This window comes from Dendrobates tinctorius, unplaced genomic scaffold (assembly GCF_039654945.1).
Source record: "Dendrobates tinctorius isolate UK_male_01 unplaced genomic scaffold, ASM3965494v1 ptg000031l, whole genome shotgun sequence".
NCBI lineage: Eukaryota > Metazoa > Chordata > Amphibia > Anura > Dendrobatidae > Dendrobates > Dendrobates tinctorius.
The window spans coordinates 23,118,290-23,136,780 of record NW_027361699.1 but is presented as its reverse complement, the minus strand read 5'-3'; the positions used below and the strand labels follow the sequence as shown (position 1 = coordinate 23,136,780).

Below are 18,491 nucleotides of genomic sequence, written 5' to 3'. Positions count from 1 at the left end.
CATAAGATTGTTGTTCACTATGACTTATTTTGAGGGAGAACAAAAGGATCGGCCTTTGGAAATCCTTCTTTACCCAAACATTACTTTGGACTGTCAACTGATCCCACTGATAATACTTTAGTCTAATCTGTATCGGGGTGGTTAGTCTTCTCCTTAGGGCTCATAACCATACATGTGAAAAAAACGTTCCGATATCAGGACTGAAAAACGGACGAGTGTCATGCGATTGTCATACGAGTGTCATGCGAGTGCAATCCAATTTGTAAATATGAAGATGTGTAAACAGGTAAGGATCACCTTGCATTAACAAACAAATTAAAATTTATTACAATTAAAAAAAAACAAGCTTGTGTCTCCCTGTGAACTCTTATTCCCTGTCTGATGGCACTGTGAGCGTGAGAAAGTTCTCCTGCTCACCGTGCCGTCAGACAGGTCCTGGGAGTTCACAGCCAATGAACTCACTTCACCTTTCTGACATCAGCGCGACCGCAGTGGGAAAATGTTCAGTGTCTGCTAGATGACAGGCTGTATGGCCCCTACCATGCAGCCTGCCATCTAGATGTAGCAGAGCTAGACCCGTCATTGTACAAATGGATTATCATCTTCTCTGCGGAAAGGTGAGGAATACTGTTGTTTTTATTTTAACTCTTTTGCAGAAGACAAGGGCGTCGGTGGAATGGGCGATGTCGTAAGTATGGTTTAATTGAGATTTATTGAGTCTGTGTCATTCTTTCAATTAAAGGACTTTATTCTAGGTGTCTGTGTTTTCATGCAATGTGACTATGGGGTTTGTAATGGGGGCATCTTATTAATGCCTCTCCATTACTAACCTCGGGGCTTGATGTCACCTGACAATGTTACACCCGGTCCCTGTCCTGGCTCTGCACCCCAGTCTGCCGCTGCCCCCCATTCAGGGCACTCACCTCGTGCCTCGCATGCTGTCCCTGTGCAGCAGCCGGCTACCTGTGTGTCCCGTGCTGCCTCTCAGCGTTCAGTTCTCTCCCCTTCCCCCACCTCCTGGCGTCCCATCGGCAGGTCTTAAGCTAAAGCTATTAGGGCACACACGTGTGCTCCCCTGGCTTCTTAAAGGGACAGCGTGCATTTTTCAAAATGGGTAATTATCCAATGGCAGCCCACTGTGTTGTGAACTCCCTTGCTTGGATTTCTGAGCTGAAGCTCCCTCTGCTCCCTCTGGTGGTTACTGAGAGTAGTGGAGCTGGCCCGGTGGCTGGAGGTTCTCCCCCTGATGGTGATAATTGGGAATCTGGGATTACTGGCTGGGAGCATATAATAGAGCTGGCTGCTCTTGAAGGTTGCTGGTGATTTTTTTCCTCTGTGTGCATTTGGAGCTATTTTGTCCCCTGCCTGATCTGCATGTTCAGCTAAGTGATTCTTTTGCTAATCCTTTGCATCTAATCTGGTTGTCTCTTTTTTTTGCTTTCTGTTTTGCGGTTAGGATTCAGCGTGCTCCCTGCTGGGGGCAGCGCCGGGCGCTGCTTCATGTGTTGCAGCTTGTTGAGTTCCGTTATGTTAGAATCTTTTTGCTAGTGGGGATGAGATCGTGTGATCTCAGGTTTTTTTGTATATCAGAAGTGTTGGACTTTTTCATGGTTTTGCACGTGATTGCAGACAGTATCTTTTTCTGTCCTGTCCTGTCTAGACAGCTTGGGCCCCACCGTTTGCTCAGTCTGTTCTCTGCCTGTGTTTGTCTCATCTTGTCTCACTGACAATATATGTTTGGGGGCTGTCTTTTCCTTTGGGCATCTGCTCCAGGGCAGTTTAGATTTCATCTTTCTTTCTTTAGGCTTAGTTAGTCCTCTGGCTGTGACGAAGCGTCTAGGGCATCGTAGGAACGCTCCACGGCTACTGCTAGTTGTGCGGATAGGACCCGGGGTCTGCAATCCACTTAGTTACCAACCTCTCTGGTCTTCTGGTGGCTTAGCCTGATCCTGCCATCCTCCTCGGTGACCCATTCATAACAGAATCAAAAAAACCTGAGATCACACGATCTCACCCCCGCTAGATCAGCACTCTGGTATAAACTGGCAGCAAGCAAAAAGATACTAACACAACAGGGGACTGAACAAGCTGCAACATATGAAGCAGGGCCTAGCGCTGCCCCCAGCAGGGAGCACGCTGAACCCTAACAGCAAAACAGAAAGCAAAAAAAAGACACAACCAGATTAGATGCAAAGGATTAGCAAAAGAATCACTTAGCTGAACATGCAGATCAGGCAGGGGAAAAAAGAGCTCCAAATGCACACAGAGGCAGGGCCGGTTTTAGGCAAAGTGGGGCCCTAGGCAAAGTTTAAAATGGGGCCCCAAATGCTAACATATTGCACATCACACAGAAGCAATTCGGTTGTAGTTACATGCGCTGAGTTCAGGTCGCTAAATGAGTGTGATCGACAAAATTGAAGAAGTCGTTCAACATTTCAACAATTCCAACCCTAACCCTAATTCTAACCCTAAACCTAATGGAAAAATGAAAATAAATATATTTTCTTTATTTCATTATATTTCCCTAACTATTTTTTTATTTTGATCAATGTGATAGTTTATCACAGTGATCAAAATGTACATTGAATGAATGAATGAATGGAATCTGCCAGTCGGCAGATTCGTCGGGCGCACTGCGCATGCGCCAGCCATTTTCTTCCTGGACCAAGATGGCGGCACCCACTGGGGGAGGCAGGGGGGCCCGAGGACTGGTTAGGTACTGGGGGGGGAATCGGGAACCCTATTTCTCTCTCCTCTGATGTGCGATCACATCAGAGGAGAGTGAAAGTAAATACCCAATTGCGGCTTTTTTTTGTGGTCGCCATTATACGGTTAATAACGGCGATTGCAAAATCGGGGTCCTTAAAAACCGACCCGAATCATGTTCTCTGGGGTCTTGGCTACCCCCGGCAGCTGAGACCCCAGAGAAAATCCGACTCTGGGGGGCACTATACACTTTCTCCACAGCGCCGTGAATTAACGGCGCTGTGGTTTAAGTACCCTTAACTACCACCGTTAAAAGGTGTATCTGCGGTCGTTAAGGAGTTAATAAACACTGAGGTGCCGCAGATGACTGTGTGAACAGTGCCAGAGAGAGAGAAGGCATTTGAGGTTCCCCGCCACCTCCTTCAATTCCTGCGAAGGCATACTTCTCTGTCCTGTAGAGGGTAGAGCAAAGTACTGCAGTGCGTAGGCATAATGGCTATCTGGCCTTTTCCGGCTCCTGCACTCTGCAGTACTTTGCGCTACCCTCAGCACGGCAGAGAAGTATGCCTTTGCAGGAGCGCGATGCCGAGGCAACTGTGTGGATGATGCAGGGATGTGTCATCCACACGAACCAAGCAGGAGTTCAGCATCACAAGAAGATGGGAGGCGTCAGACCAAGAAGGACGACACCCCCTCAGACCGGACAGCCCCGCAGGTGAGTATAATAAAAGTTATTTTTCTTCTCTTACAGGTCAGGTTGGGGGCACAAATACCACATTATAGAATGCTGTATATCAGCCCTGAAAGATGATGGCTGTATCTCATATTGGCCAAACCTGTCCTTGCTAAATGCAGACAAATATAGCAACAGGCCATATACAGACAGCACACTGATCTGTTTTACTCTAAGTATCAGTGCAACATGCACTAGTCTGTTCTGTTTTATGGACCAAAACAGTGATCTATACACAGGGTCACATGCAGATATCCAAGTGCCCATAGCAAGGGACTGTCCCATTGGCAGCCAGCTGCAATTAAATAACACATTGGGTTCTCGAGATCACATTGTGGTGTCCCCCCAACCATGTAGATGTAGGGAAGGTGACCTGACGGACGGACGGACTAGTCAGAGTGAAGAAAGATAGGTTTGCACAGTGTAGGTAGGAGACAGTGATTACAGTGGGGAAACAACTAGAAAAGTGTAGTGGACGTGCAGTACCTTGGGATGACCATTAGATGGCAGGGTGGAGTGTGAGCAAAGGACTTTACAGCAGCTTAGGGCTTTAGAAACCGTTGGTCATGGGGGGCGTGGTGACAGTTAGTGACAGTTTCAAGGAACCGGGGAAGTTATAAATTCTGAGGGAGGGTTCCAGAAGATTCCAGTCCCCAGGGGGAGCCCAGGTGACAGGAGGACTATGCCAGTCTGTGTGCCCTGTGGAGAATCCGACCAAGGGGACTGAGGAGAGGAAACGTCAGGGGGGTGGTCCTGACAGGGAAGGACCGCAGCAGAGACAAGGCTCTGGGTGGAAGACACCGTATGTGTAACGACGAAACTGACCAGTAAAGTGCTGTTGGTGTACGGGCCTAGGGCAGCCACAGTAACCAAGCTGTCAGGATTGTCACAGTGTGAGACGGGACGTTACGTATAGATACGTCCCTAGTGTAACATACGGTGTTGAAGCGGCCCTGGACACGGAGGGCAGAGAGAGAGATATCGCGGTGTACCGCGAGGACCGTCAGTCGGACGGTGTGAAATAAACTTGGACCTGTTGCACCCAGAATCTGCCTCATCGTGTCTCTGTATCATCTCTGCGCGGTAAGAAGTGGGATCACCCCCTATCACCCCCCCAGCTCGGCACCCCACCACCGACACTACATTTGGCGTAGTCGGCAGGATCGCCGCCGCTAATACGCTATCTTCTGCGGCAGGCCTGCAACTGAAGGACTGAGGAAAACTTGGACTGCTCTATTTCGGATTATAAATACCTGTGGACTACCAATTACTGACCTGTGGATTACAAATTGGGACGCTGTGTCGGATCTGTGTTGCTTGCAGAGGATCCAAGGCAGTAGCTGATTCTGCCCAAGATGGCGGTATTACTTCAGCGCAGAGGAGAGGTCCGGGTGTTTGCAGTTGTTCAGAATGGACTGGGACCCCCTCCAACGTACCCCAAAAGGAAGCAATATATGCCCGGAGACCGACGTTTCCATATATTGGACCCTGGCAGATGGATGGAAAGGTCTGCCAACGCCCCACCCAGCAGGAGGAGTGGCACAGAAGAAAAACTTGGCTGCGGCTGTCTGACGCCATTCGAGTGCTGCCCAACGGACGGTATGAGATGCTGCGGGTGTCGGGGCATCGGCCGCCTAGAGTGGCAATGGCGGCGAGAGATGGAGCTGCACCAGAAGTCATCTTCAGATTTACGGGCAGGCAGCGGGATGCTGAGCCGGGGAGCGGAGCCTGAGGGGAGTCAGCGAGAACGGCTGCCACCAATACCAGCAGAGGACTTCTCAGCGGAGCCCCCGAGTCCGGAGGGAAGGCCCGCAGGACAGTGGAGCAAGGAACGGAGGCTGCGGGGGAAACTGCGTGATGATGGAACGGAGGCCGCAGCGCCGGGGAAGGTGAGAGTACCCCCGGCCCTACCAGTGCCTCCGCAAGCGGCCCCCACCATTCTGCTGCAGCACGCGGCCCCCTGCGCACCGGAAGGCCTAGTTACCACGGGCCCCGTGGTGTATGCAGAGCTGAGCGAGGTCCCCGCTCATGTCCCCGAACTACCCCGCCCGGAGTCACCAGTGCAGAGCTCACCCAAAGAAGATGCTGCTGCGCTTTCCCTGCTAATAGCAGCTGCATTGTTGAAATCGGCCGTTACTCCGACTCCGTTGGAAGTAGTGGATGCGGCCTGTCCTGAGGCCGCAGTTATGCCGCTGCTGGAGTCGGCTGCGACCGATTTAGCGGGCCCTGTGATTCCAGCCCCCGAGGACCCGGTTCTCCCCATTTGACACCTGACCCCAGCGGCTGCTGGGCCGCAGAAATCTTCGGCCGTTTCTGTCTTGCGGTCTTTTTCAGCGGAGTCCCGCCCACCGGACTCCAGGGCCCGTGCTGTTCCCTCCGTGTGGGAAGCGGAGGTGATCAGGAAGAAAAAGGCCCGGGAGCAGGAAGTGTGGAACCTGCTCCACACTCAAGGAGAGGCCGTCATGGAAAAGAAGAGGACTTGAATGGACACCCTCAGTATCCCCGTGGAGCCCTCACCTCTGTCCATTGAGAGTGGTATAGACTGTCAGGAGTTCGATGCACCGTTGTGCAGATTATAAGGACAGTTGCATTTAGAAAAAAGTTTTGTTGTTGTTTAACTGATGCAACTATTTTCTCTCTCTCTTTCTTTCTTCTTTCTATGTTCTTTATATACGAAAATATGTTTACCTGACAGAACGGGGATACGGAAAAGTGGAGGAGTGTCCAGGTCCAAGGAAGGGGGGGAGGAAGAAAGAGGAAATGCAATGTTATGTTATATTTTAGTTTTAAAGCAAAAGAAAATGAAAAAAAAAAATAATATAAAAATGGGTACTTGTGCTATTATAAAGTTGTTTATTGTATAATATGCCAAAGTAAAATGCAACAGGTCCGGGTTAAGGGAAGGTCTGCGGGACCAAAGGAAAGTGTGAGATCCGGTAGGGATCTAAGAGTTGAGGTCTGGGAGACCGGGACGCCGACCATGACATGTAATTGAAAGAAGGAAAATGAGTTGGAAGACGTGAGAAAGACAGCCGTCCTAGGTCAGGTCCCCAACACCACGGACACCCCTGAAGAAGGAAAGGCGGGCGCCGGCAATGATCTGGTAGGTGAGTGGCCTCGATCATGGCGTACCGGATAGTGAAAGGTAACAGTAGGGGAGAGTAGGGGAAAGATACACGCCGTAGAGAGAATACGGGTGTACCTTGCCCAATTTGAAAGACGTTGTCATGTGGCGTGCGCGCTGGTGAGTAGCAGTAGGCTGCTCAGAGCATAGTGCTCCCAGTATGGTTCGGCCCCCGCAGATAGTGGGTTTGGCTCAACTTCTGGTCCGACAACAGAATGTAGGTGTAGATTCAGAACGACGAAGGCAGGGATGACGATTGTCGAGGACGACAATGGACAAAGGAAGGGGGAGTGTAGGGAAGGTGACCTGACGGACGGACGGACTAGTCAGAGTGAAGAAAGATAGGTTTGCACAGTGTAGGTAGGAGACAGTGATTACAGTGGGGAAACAACTAGAAAAGTGTAGTGGACGTGCAGTACCTTGGGATGACCATTAGATGGCAGGGTGGAGTGTGAGCAAAGGACTTTACAGCAGCTTAGGGCTTTAGAAACCGTTGGTCATGGGGGGCGTGGTGACAGTTAGTGACAGTTTCAAGGAACCGGGGAAGTTATACATTCTGAGGGAGGGTTCCAGAAGATTCCAGTCCCCAGGGGGAGCCCAGGTGACAGGAGGACTATGCCAGTCTGTGTGCCCTGAGGAGAATCCGACCAAGGGGACTGAGGAGAGGAAACGTCAGGGGGGTGGTCCTGACAGGGAAGGACCGCAGCAGAGACAAGGCTCTGGGTGGAAGACACCGTATGTGTAACGACGAAACTGACCAGTAAAGTGCTATTGGTGTACGGGCCTAGGGCAGCCACAGTAACCGAGCTGTCAGGATTGTCACAGTGTGAGACGGGACGTTACGTATAAATACGTCCCTAGTGTAACATACGGTGTTGAAGCGGCCCTGGACACGGAGGGCAGAGAGAGAGATATCGCGGTGTACCGCGAGGACCGTCAGTCGGACGGTGTGAAATAAACTTGGACCTGTTGCACCCAGAATCTGCCTCATCGTGTCTCTGTATCATCTCTGCGCGGTATGAAGTGGGATCACCCCCTATCACCCCCCCAGCTCGGCACCCCACCACCGACACTACATAGATTTCATGGCCGTTGCTCAGTATAGTGTTAACTCCATTGTCACAGTTAAATGCGAGTCTGCTGTGTAAGGCCATGTTCACACTGTCAGTATTTGGTCAGTATTTTAACTCAGTATTTGTAAGCCAAAACCAGGAGTGAAACAGTCATAGGAAAAGTATAATAGAAACACGTCACCACTTCTGTATTTATCACACACTCCTGGGTTTGTCTTACAGATACTGAGGTAAAAAAATGATCAAATACTGATAGTGTGAATGTGGCCTAACACAGTGGGCACCTGTCAGTTATGGAGCAAACTAAAGGTACTGTCACACTTAGCGATGCACCAGCGATCCCGACCAGCGATATGACGCTGTCAGGATCGCTGGTGCATCGCTAAGTGGTCACTAGTGAGCTGCCACACAGGCAAATCTCACCAGCGACATAGCAGGGGTCGGGGGTCGCTACCTACCTGTCAGACGAGGCGATCCTGACGTCCTCCCGTCCGCGTCCACGCATCGCTCGTCGGCGCCACAGGAAGCCCCAGCAGGAAGCTGACGATGAGAAACGGTCCAGGACGTTCTCGCGCGATCAGCGATAACCAGCGGGGGAGCGGTTGGAGGTAAGTATCAGACACAGCGATATCGCTATAACGTCACGAAAACCAGTGACGTTATAGCGATATTGCTTAGTGTGACAGGGCCTTAAGCATTTGATGTGGGTGCAAGCCAAGCAGAGGCTGTGGCTATTCGGTACTAGGCGCCTCATTATGGACTCCAAAGCAGTCATGTGGCGTCGTGCCATTGGTAGCACACCACAGTCTATGCACACAGAGTCAGTAAAGTCCCCAATCTGCAGACACGAGTGGACAATTTTAACAACAGCCATTTGCACCTGCCATCAATCCTGACATATTTTGACAGTACATAGACATGACATTTCTTTATGACATCTGCAGTACAAAAGTGTGGGATAGCAAATAGGGTATACGGGTTGTGTATTATAAATGCAATCAATTTATTCTATTTATGTGTCTTTTGACATGAAGCTTATGGCATATTCTTTGATGTTCTTGGCATAGAAACAGCATAGACATCTGAGTAATGGGAGGCAGCTATATCGGGCTCTCTGCTGCCCCTGCTGGTCTTCATCATCTATATAAGGCAATTACAGACAGCTGGGAGGCTTTTTTTTTTTTATTACCCCCAGATGCCCTTGGTATTTCAGGTGAGGATTTCCTGTCAAGAGAAAAGCAGATTTACAAAAGAACCGAAAGTAAGCGATCAATGCAAAACATTGTTTTTCATCTATGTAGAGCTCCTCACATTGAGTTGGTATAGATGTATTTATTAATTGACATTAGTATACTGGGTCTTTGTATACAAAGCAACGATTTATCAAAACTGAAACAAGCCAAACGTCATAATCTGATTCCCACTATCACCATTAACCTGCAGTTCAAAATATTAGACCTTATGTTTTTTTTTTTTTTTTTTTTTATGGGCACCGTCTTTATAGCGCCTGGTATTAGTTTTGCTAAGTCTCCTGCGATGTATATTTCGCAGTGAGCGCTGTGCAATTTGACACATTTTCCAAATATGGTGGGTAAATGTGCAAATGTAAACTTTATTTACGCTCTTAATTTCTTGGTAAAGGTTTTGCTTTATTCACATGACTGGATCTGATTATTATTGCCACTATGGCCACAATTCATCAAAGCGATTTTCATTCTGTCAAATCACTTTAAAAGTCACACATTTTTTTTACAATGTGGAATTATACTAAAATTTGTCACCTCTTGACGTTTTCACACCAGCTCTGCCCAAGTGGGTGAAGTTGGGTGGGATAAGGACTGGGGGTCATGCCACAGCTCTTCTAATTCATGACAAACTGTGACATACCTTACGGTACATATCTTACCCCAGTGCCCAACTGGAGTAAGGTTTATGGCCAGGTACCTGCTGGTTTTATTAATGGGGGGGGGGGTCTGACTTTATTATGCACCCCCCCCCTTTATGTATCTGGGCCTAAATCAATCACCCAAATTTCCTTTCTGGCACAAGGTCTTCACCTCAATAGTTCATATGAATATTTACCCCTTTACGATTGATAAAGTATAGGTACGTCCTAGGTTGTGTCCTGGCATTTGATGCAGTCTCCAGCGCTGACCGCTTGTTTTTAGATACATCACAGCTGATCTGATCAGTTGCTCAAAACATCCACCTGTGGCTGTTGGCATGCTTAGTGACGCTGTCAACTTAACTTGCGCAAACTGGATGCACGTCACTAGTTCTGCCCATTGGAGCTCCTGTTACATGATCACTGGGCGCCAATGGGTTGACATGACAACCCAGGGTCTGCAAGAGACCCTTGTGGTTGTCATTGCTAATCTGCTATGAGAGCTGCCCCGTGGCTGTCATTCATGGATGACAGTTCTCCTTCAGCCCTGCTATGTGTAGCACAGACGATCGCAGCTTCAAGTATCCTAAGCAGACTACTAACGTAAATGAAAAGTTAAAAAAAATATATAAAATTTAAATATTAAATATAAAAGTTCAAATCACCCCCCCTTTTGCCCTATTCAAAATAAAACCATAATAAAAAATACAAACTCCTGATCTATCAAAATGTAAAAATAATTAATCCAATTGGTAAACAGGGCAACGAAAAAAATCAAACTCCAGAATAAAGTTTTTTTTTTTTTTTTTGGTCGCTGCAACATTGCAATAAAATGCAATAATAGGCGATGAAAACATGTTGTCTACCCCAAAATGGTATAAATAAGAAAGTCAGCTCAGCGCTCAAAAAATAAGCCATCACCCAGTCCCAGGTCCTGAAAAATGGAGATGCTACGGGTCTTGGAAAATGGTGCCACTTTTAAATTTTTATACAAGCTTTAGAATTTTTTTTTTTTCCCCTTTTAAATAGAAAAAAAAAAAAAAAAACCTAGACATGTTTGGTATCTGTGTACTCGTAATGACCTGGAGAATCATAAGTCAGTTTTAACCTTTAGTGAACATGGTAAAATAAAACCCAATTTTCAAATTGTACTTTTTTTTTTCCAATGTCACCCACCTTGGAATTTTTTATCCCTATTTTTCATACTGAATATTATAAGCATTGAGAGAAAAAAACACATTTAGCAGGCGCGGCCGCCTGCGCTGCAGCATGATCGCCTTTATAATATGCATTAATTTGTTTTATTTAGTCATATAGCCTTTTTTTCAGAATAAATGTTTCTCAAAATGCCGACGCCTGCGCAATTGCATCTATCAGCGAGCAATCCGATAGATGTTACTGCACAGGTGCTGCCGGCGCCATTTTGCTAGAGGGAAAAAAAATTGTCTTCATCAAGATGATCACCCCCACAGACCGCCCCGGAGTGCGAGTATATCATTAACTGAAAACTAGAAATAAAGACTAAACAATCACAAGACGGATTTCATCATCTCAGGTATCATTTTAATCAGTATAAGGGTGAGTGCACACAGTGCGGATTCACCTGCAGATTTTTCCGCGCGGATTTGCAGGTAAAACCGCAGGTAAAGTGACCTGCGGTTTATCTGCGGATTTGCCAGCGGTTTTCCCCTGCGGTTTGACACCTGGACAATGGAACAGGAGTCAAACCGCTGCGGAATCCGCAGAAAGAACTGACATGCTGCGGATTTAGGCTGTGTGCACACGATGCAGATTTGCAGTGGATTTTACCACGCAGAAACGCTGCATATCCACATTGTGATGTACAGTTTTTTTGGAAAAAAAACGAATCCGCCATTTTTCATTGCGGATCCGTTTTTTTCCCCATTGACTTTCATTATTGGCGGATCTTGACGGATTGCCGTCCGTTGCATCCGTTTTTGTGAGGATCCGCCAAAATGTTGGTGTCCGTCAACATCCTCAATGATTTCCAAACGGAGCTTGCAACGTTTTTTTGGGCGGCGGATCCTCCAGACAATGGCGGATTCTCTCTGTGTCTCTCTGTGTCTCTCTGTGTCTCTCTGTGTGTCTCTCTGTGTCTCTCTGTGTGTCTCTCTGTGTGTCTCTCTGTGTGTCTCTCTGTGTGTCTCTCTGTGTGTCTCTCTGTGTCTCTCTGTGTCTCTCTGTGTCTCTCTGTCTCTCATATTTTTTATTTTTTTTTTACCTGGTTTGCGGCCTTTGAATCCTGAAGCGGTTTAAAGAAGCTCAGATAGCCTGAATATATGCACAGCAAGTTTTTAGCATTCTTATGGTCATTATTTTAAACACTTTGTGCTTTTTCAGGCAGATTTCGGAGCAGACTTGCCTGAAAGACTTGTGCACCATTTTCTTTTTTTTTTTTTTACACATTTTAGCAGCTTGCTGCGGTCATCGCGATATGATATATTTTTCCTACTTTAAATTTGGCACTTGTATTATCCACACTCCTATACCTGTCGATTTGAAGTTAAAATTTTTTTTTTGCTCAAATTTTGTCTCGTTAGCGTCACCCTGATATACAGGTAGTAGAAAGTAGTAAGCGATTTATAGCACTGAAATATACAGCTATTTTTTTAAGATTTGTTTTACTCTAAGCATTTTAGTACAGCTCAAAACTACACCACAACCTTCAGGCCATGTTCCCACATAATGAATCAAAAAAACCCACGCAGGATTTGCACTACCCATTTTTGACCAGCTGCGTTTAACTGTTCGAGCAAATTGGACGTGATTTCACAAATACTCATTGCCACTGCGTTTAAAGACCGCGATCAATGTGTCAAATCCCCCAGAGTGGGCCCGATCACTGTCACAATCCATGGCGTCGCTTACGAGAGCAATAGAGTCCCTTCAAGCCCCAGATAGGAGCAGGGACTGTGGCTCGCTGTCTTTAGAAGGAACCTCCACCTCACTAGAGCCTCCGGCCTGCAGGGGCCGCTCTCACTCCAGGCAGACCCGGAGGAAACGAATCTACATGGTGTCGCCCAGTCCATCCGGTGCCTTGGCATCCGTAAGCTCTGCTTCTCGCTCCCCGTCACCAGTGGTTGATAGCGAGCAGACCTCGGATTGCGACTCAGATGAGCCCCTTGGCCTGGATACTCCAGGGTCACGTGATTCAGTGGATACCCTCATAGAAGCCGTCAATCAGACCCTGGGGATTGAGGATGATCCTGCAGCGGCTACGGGGCATAAGGTGGCATTTAAGCGAGTGAAGCACCCGCACAGAATTTTTTCCCCTCAACCTGAGTTTGAGGACATAGTGCAGCGGAATAGAGAATGTCCAGACCGGCGCTTCTCGGGTCAAAAAGCGCTTGAAACAAGGTATCCGTTTGCTCCGGACCTCCGTAAAAAATGGATGGAATCCCTGATGGTGGATCTGCCGGTTTCACGCCTGGCCACTAATACCCTGTTATCTGTCTCTAGTGTTTCCTCCATTAAGAATCCCACGGACCGCCTTATTGAGAACTTAGCTCAGTCAGTATATGCGACGTCAGGGTCTGCATTCGCTCCCTCGTTCGCAGCAACTTGGGTAACTAAGGCCATGATATCATGGTCAGAAACATTAAACAAGATCGCGCAGGAACAGGATCTACCTGCAGAGATTTCGGAGGTCGCAGGTCAGATGGCGATGGCCGGAGACTATGTAATTAATGTGTCTTTGGATGCGGCCAATAGTTCGGCACTTGCTGCCGCTAATGCAGTCTCTATCAGAAGAGCCCTGTGGTTGAGGACATGGCGAGCCGATTCTACTTCTATGAAGTCCTTGACTTCCCTGTCTTATCAGTGCGGCCGCCTATTTGGGGAAAAGTTGGACCAACTTATCTTCGACTCCACAGGAGGAAAGAGCGGGTTTCTCCCTCAACAAAAGGTCAAACCGCTTTTTCGTCACCCTTTTGAGGCACGTTTTCGGGCCTTTCGCAACCCAGGGTGGACTACAGGGCCCAATTCCGCCGCCTCACGCCGCCCCAACCAGGATAGGGAGCGGCAGGTCTCATATAGAGCCAACCCTTTCTGGAGAATGCATGCTCAACGGGCCAGATCGAGAGGATCCAGATCCCAAAGATCATCAGCCAAATGACTTGAGGCCTTTACCAGACGACACCAGCAGGGTGGGTGGCTGCCTACTCTGGTTTCACCACATCTGGGCCAATGTCTCTTACGACGCATGAGTAGAAGAATTGGTGTACTCAGGTTACAAAATAGAATTTGTCAGATGCCCTCCAAGACGGTTTTTTCTTTCCTGGCTTCCCAGGGTAGATGCCCAGGCAAGGGTTCTATTGGGAGCCATCAAATCGCTCCAGCACAACGGAGTCATTATTCCATTGCCGGATCCCAAAAGAGCTCAGGGATTCTATTCCAACCTCTTTGCGGTTCCCAAAAAGGATGGGTCGGTCAGGCCTGTGTTGGACCTGAAGCTTCTGAACAGATTCGTCAGGATCAGACATTTTCAGATGGAGTCTCTCCGTTCAGTCATATCGGCCATGGAGCAGGGAGAATACTTGGCCTCAATAGACATCCAAGATGCATACCTGCATATTCCCATTTTTCCTCCTCATCAGAGGTTCCTACGCTTCGCCATCAACGATCAAAATTTTCAGTTCGTAGCGCTACCCTTCGGGCTAGCCACAGCTCCCAGAGTGTTCACAAAGGTTATGGTAGTTGTCATGGCCATACTGCATTCTTGAGGCAGACCTGGACGACCTCTTGGTCAAAGGCCCTTCAATACAGGCGTGCAAGGAAAATGTCAGCATCACGCTGGATACGCTTGCCCGCTTAGGGTGGTTGGTCAATGCAAAGAAGTCATCACTGGTGCCAGCTCAGAAGATCTCCTTCTTGGGAATGATCTTCGACACTTACCGAGGGTTGGTGATTCTCCCTCGGGTAAAGGTACTGGCTCTCCGGCAGGGAGTCCGGGCACTTCGCCAACCAGTCCGTTATACCATCCGATCTGGGATGAGGATTCTATGAAAAATGGTGGCAGCAATGGAAGCGATACCTTTCACCCAGTTCCATCTTCGCCCCCTGCAGCACACCCTCCTGTCAGCTTGGGACAAGAGCCCTTTCACGCTCGATCGGCAGTGTCGTCTGTCCTCTCAGGTCAGACAGTCTCTCGGATGGTGGATAACCAGTTCCTCTCTGACCCAGGGGAAACCATTTCTCCCAGACCATTGGCTGGTAGTGACAACCGACGCCAGTCTCCTCGGCTGGGGAGCGGTGTTTCACCACCACACAACCCAGAGATGGTGGTCGCCACAGGAGGCACGCCTCCCGATCAATTTGTTAGAGATACGAGCAATTCGGCTGGCACTCCAGAAGTTTCATCACCTCCTAGCAGGCCGCCCTGTCCGAATTCAATTGGACAACGCCACGGCGGTGGCTTACATAAATCTCCAAGGGGGCACTCGCAGCAGAGCAACCATGCGTGAGGTAGGGCATATTCTTCAGTGGGCCGAAGGAAACTACTCGGTAATTTCAGCAGTTCACATCCCGGGTGTGGAAAACTGGGCAGCAGACTTTCTCAGCCGGGAGGGTCTTGCGGCCGGAGAGTGGTCTCTAAATCCCCAAGTCTTCCAGCAGATTTGTCAGCGGTGGGGAACACTGGATGTGGACCTGATGGCTTCCAGAGTGAACGCCAAGGTGCCCACATATGTCGCTCGGGCCAGGGACCTGCAGGCAATCGCGGTGGATGCGTTGGCTCTGCCATGGAACCAGTTTCGCCTCCTGTATCTTTCCCCCGCTGCCACTACTTCGGGAGTTGTCAAGAAGATCAAGACGGAAGGGGTGCAGGCAATCCTGCTGGCCCCAGATTGGCCCCGTCGAGTGTGGTACGCAGATCTAATGCTGCTACTTGCCGACGTCCCTTGGCGTATACCAGAGCGCCCGGATCTACTTTCTCAAGGGCCGATTTGCCACCCGAACTTGGGGGCCCTGTGTTTGACGGCATGGCCATTGAATCTTGGATTCTAACCCAGGCAGGGTTCGGGAGCAAGGTGGTCACTACAATGATTAGTGCCTGGAAGCCTGCTTAAGCATGAGTTTACCACCACACCTGGAAGGTGTTCTTCGCTTGGTGTCGAGGCCGTGGTGTTTCTCCGCTGAGATTCTCGGTCCCCCAACATCTTGGCTTTTCTCCAGTCGGGCCTAGACTCAAGCTTGGCCCCGAATTCCCTCAGGAGACAAATATCGGCCTTATCTGTTTTGTTCCAGCACAGAATTGATACCAATTTGCAGGTGAAGACTTTTATCCAGGGAGTCTCCCATTTGGTACCTCCCTATAGGGCGCCTATGGACGCCTGGGACCTTAACCTGGTACTAAGTGTTCTGCAGGAAGCTCCATTTGAACCAATGCAGGATGTGACTTTGAGGTACCTTTCCTGGAAAGTGGTGTTCCTGGTGGCCATCACTTCTATCAGGTGGGTCTCGGAGCTGGTGGCCCTATCCTGCCGAGCTCCATTCCTCCCTTTCCATAAGCATAAGTTGGTGCTCAGACCAGACCCTCCTTTTCTCCCGAAGGTTGTGTCCTCATTTCACATTAATGAGGATGTTGTCTTGCCTTGTCCAGCACCAGTGCACCGTGTGGAAAAGGCTCTTCACACGTTAGACCTGGTAAGAGCCCTCCGGAGGTACGTGTCGAGGACGACGCCCTTTCATCAGACGGACACGCTGTTCGTGCTCCCCGAACGTCGCAGGAAGGGAATCGCTGCCTCAAAATCGACCATAGCCAGATGGATTCGTTTGACTATTCAGGAGTCCTACCACATTAGAGGCATGCCGATTCCAGCAGGGATCGGAGCGCATTCTACTCGGGCTGTGGGCGCCTCTTGGGCGCTTCGGCATCAAGCTTTGACGGAACAGGTTTGCAAAGCAGCAATCTGGTCCAGCCTGCACACATTTGCCAAACATTACAATATCCATACTCAGGCCTCAGCGGATGCGAGCCTGGGTAGAAGGATTCTCCAAGCAGAGGTGGCGCACCTTTAAACAAGAGGTGCATGTAGCTTGGATCGGTGAGTCAATCTCCCACCCAGGGACTGCTTTTGGACATCCCACAGTCTGTGTCCCCCAATGAGGCGAAGGAGAAACATGGATTTTTGTGAGAACTCACCATAAAATCCTTTTCTGAGACGCTCATTGGGGGACACAGCACCCACCCTATTAGCCAGTTGGCTCTTGTTTTGTTTAAAAAAATGTATGTTTACTTATTTGATATAGGGGTGGTGTTTTTCATTAGACATGTTGTACCTGTATTAAAGCTGATTTTGTTGTCCTCCTACTGCTTTGGCACCAAACTGATTTCCGCCCACAATAGGGGCGAGGGTGTATACTGCGGAGGAGGAGCTAACCGCTTTTTTCACTTAGTGTCAGCCTCCTAGCGGCAGAAGCATACACCCACAGTCTGTGTCCCCCAATGAGCGTCTCGGAGAAAAAGATTTTACGGTGAGTTCTCACAAAAATCCATGTTCTATTCAAAAGCAATCCAGAGCACGTGTTTTTTTTTTTTTTTTTTTTTTTTTCTCCATTTGCTTGTTGACACTGCAGAACACAGCCAGATCCTTTTCATAGTACAGCATGAAAACCCAGCTATTTTAAATGGGTTTGTCCATCCTAGCGATCACATCTGAGTGTGCAGAAAATTCTGCCATTTTTGTGGTACTGTAAAAGTTTTTTGGACTGTATTATACAATTTCCTGACACCATTTTGATGGCGAAAAAAAAATATTTAGCTACAGGGCAGATATTTTCCACTTGGTTTTGCGGTCAAAATTGTGCCACTTCAGGCCTCCATAGAATTGCTTTAGTTGTGTCTTAGCCTACTTATTGACCCAATTTTATTGGCCAAAAAAATATATAGGCCAGATATTTGAAAGTGTAGTATCTCCTTCGCGTGCCTAATCTATCTGTGGGCTACAAATTGTGGCATTTGAGGCCTCCATTCAACTGTTTTTGTTGTGTTACCCTATTTCTTGACACTATTTTCTTGTAATACAATAAAAATACAGGCCACATATTTTAAACTGTGGTTTTCTCGCACACAGATCACATAGAAGTTTGCTCCAAATTCAGCCATTTGTAGTAAACGTCGAGGCCATGCTTCCACACAGTCAAGTCTGAGTAGCTGTTAGTCTGGAATGCATATTCCTCACCCTGATCCTCCTTCTTCCCAAAATGCTGAGTGCCCGGAGACAACTGATCCTACACTTGGACACTCCGAAGAGCTGTTCACTTTTCCATTTATAGATTTGGGCCTCCCGCCTGGTCCACTTGAAGTGAGGCAAGATAAGATTGCATGCAGCGATGCCCAAATATTTGATCAGCCACGGTCACACGAAGGAGCTAGTGGGAATGTTTCACAAGAGGTGGATGATGACACAATTGCCAGAAAGTCAGGAGGTGGACCAGGATGTGGAAGTGGAAGACAAGCTGGTGGAAGATATAGTAACTGACAACCTGGCAGGAGGACAGCAGCACACATGGGGAGGGAGGAATAGCACCCCAACAGGCAGGAAGAAGCAGTGTGGTGGCCGCAGACAGAAGGCGGGAAACCATTCCTCCTAACACCAACATGTTGGAAGTTGGCAGTACAGCTGTTAGGTTTTCCCGATTCTGGTTGGTTTTTAAAGACTCTGCCAATAACGCCAAACAGGCCATTTGCACCACCTGCCATGCCCACATCAGCAAGGGTAGCAAACCTACCATCCTGACCACCTCCAGCATGATCAGGCACATGGCAGCAAAGCACCCAACTTTGTGGGCCAAATACAAGGCTCCAGGAACAGTGTCTGCGGGTGACAGCACTGCTTCTTTCGCTGTTGTGCATGCAAGCCAAACCCCTGTCCACAGTGCATGCAAAGATGCCCACACTCAACTAGCACCATTATCAAGCATGTCTACGTCCTTGTCACAGCACAGCCT

The 18,491-nt window shown here is 48.5% G+C and overlaps 1 protein-coding gene across 3 annotated transcripts in view; it reads left to right on the top strand.

The window, feature by feature from the left end:
• The first annotated feature begins 8,758 nt into the window (after positions 1–8,758).
• LOC141086298 (D(4) dopamine receptor-like) overlaps positions 8,759–18,491 on the top strand; it is a 49,507-nt gene continuing 39,774 nt past the window's right edge. For 2 of the 3 annotated variants that reach the window (XM_073572255.1, XM_073572253.1), the window contains exon 1: positions 8,759–8,897. The gene's annotated coding sequence lies outside the window, so the exon portion shown is untranslated. The remainder of the gene's footprint in view (positions 8,898–18,491) is intronic. The other variant, XM_073572254.1, reaches the window with a different exon arrangement.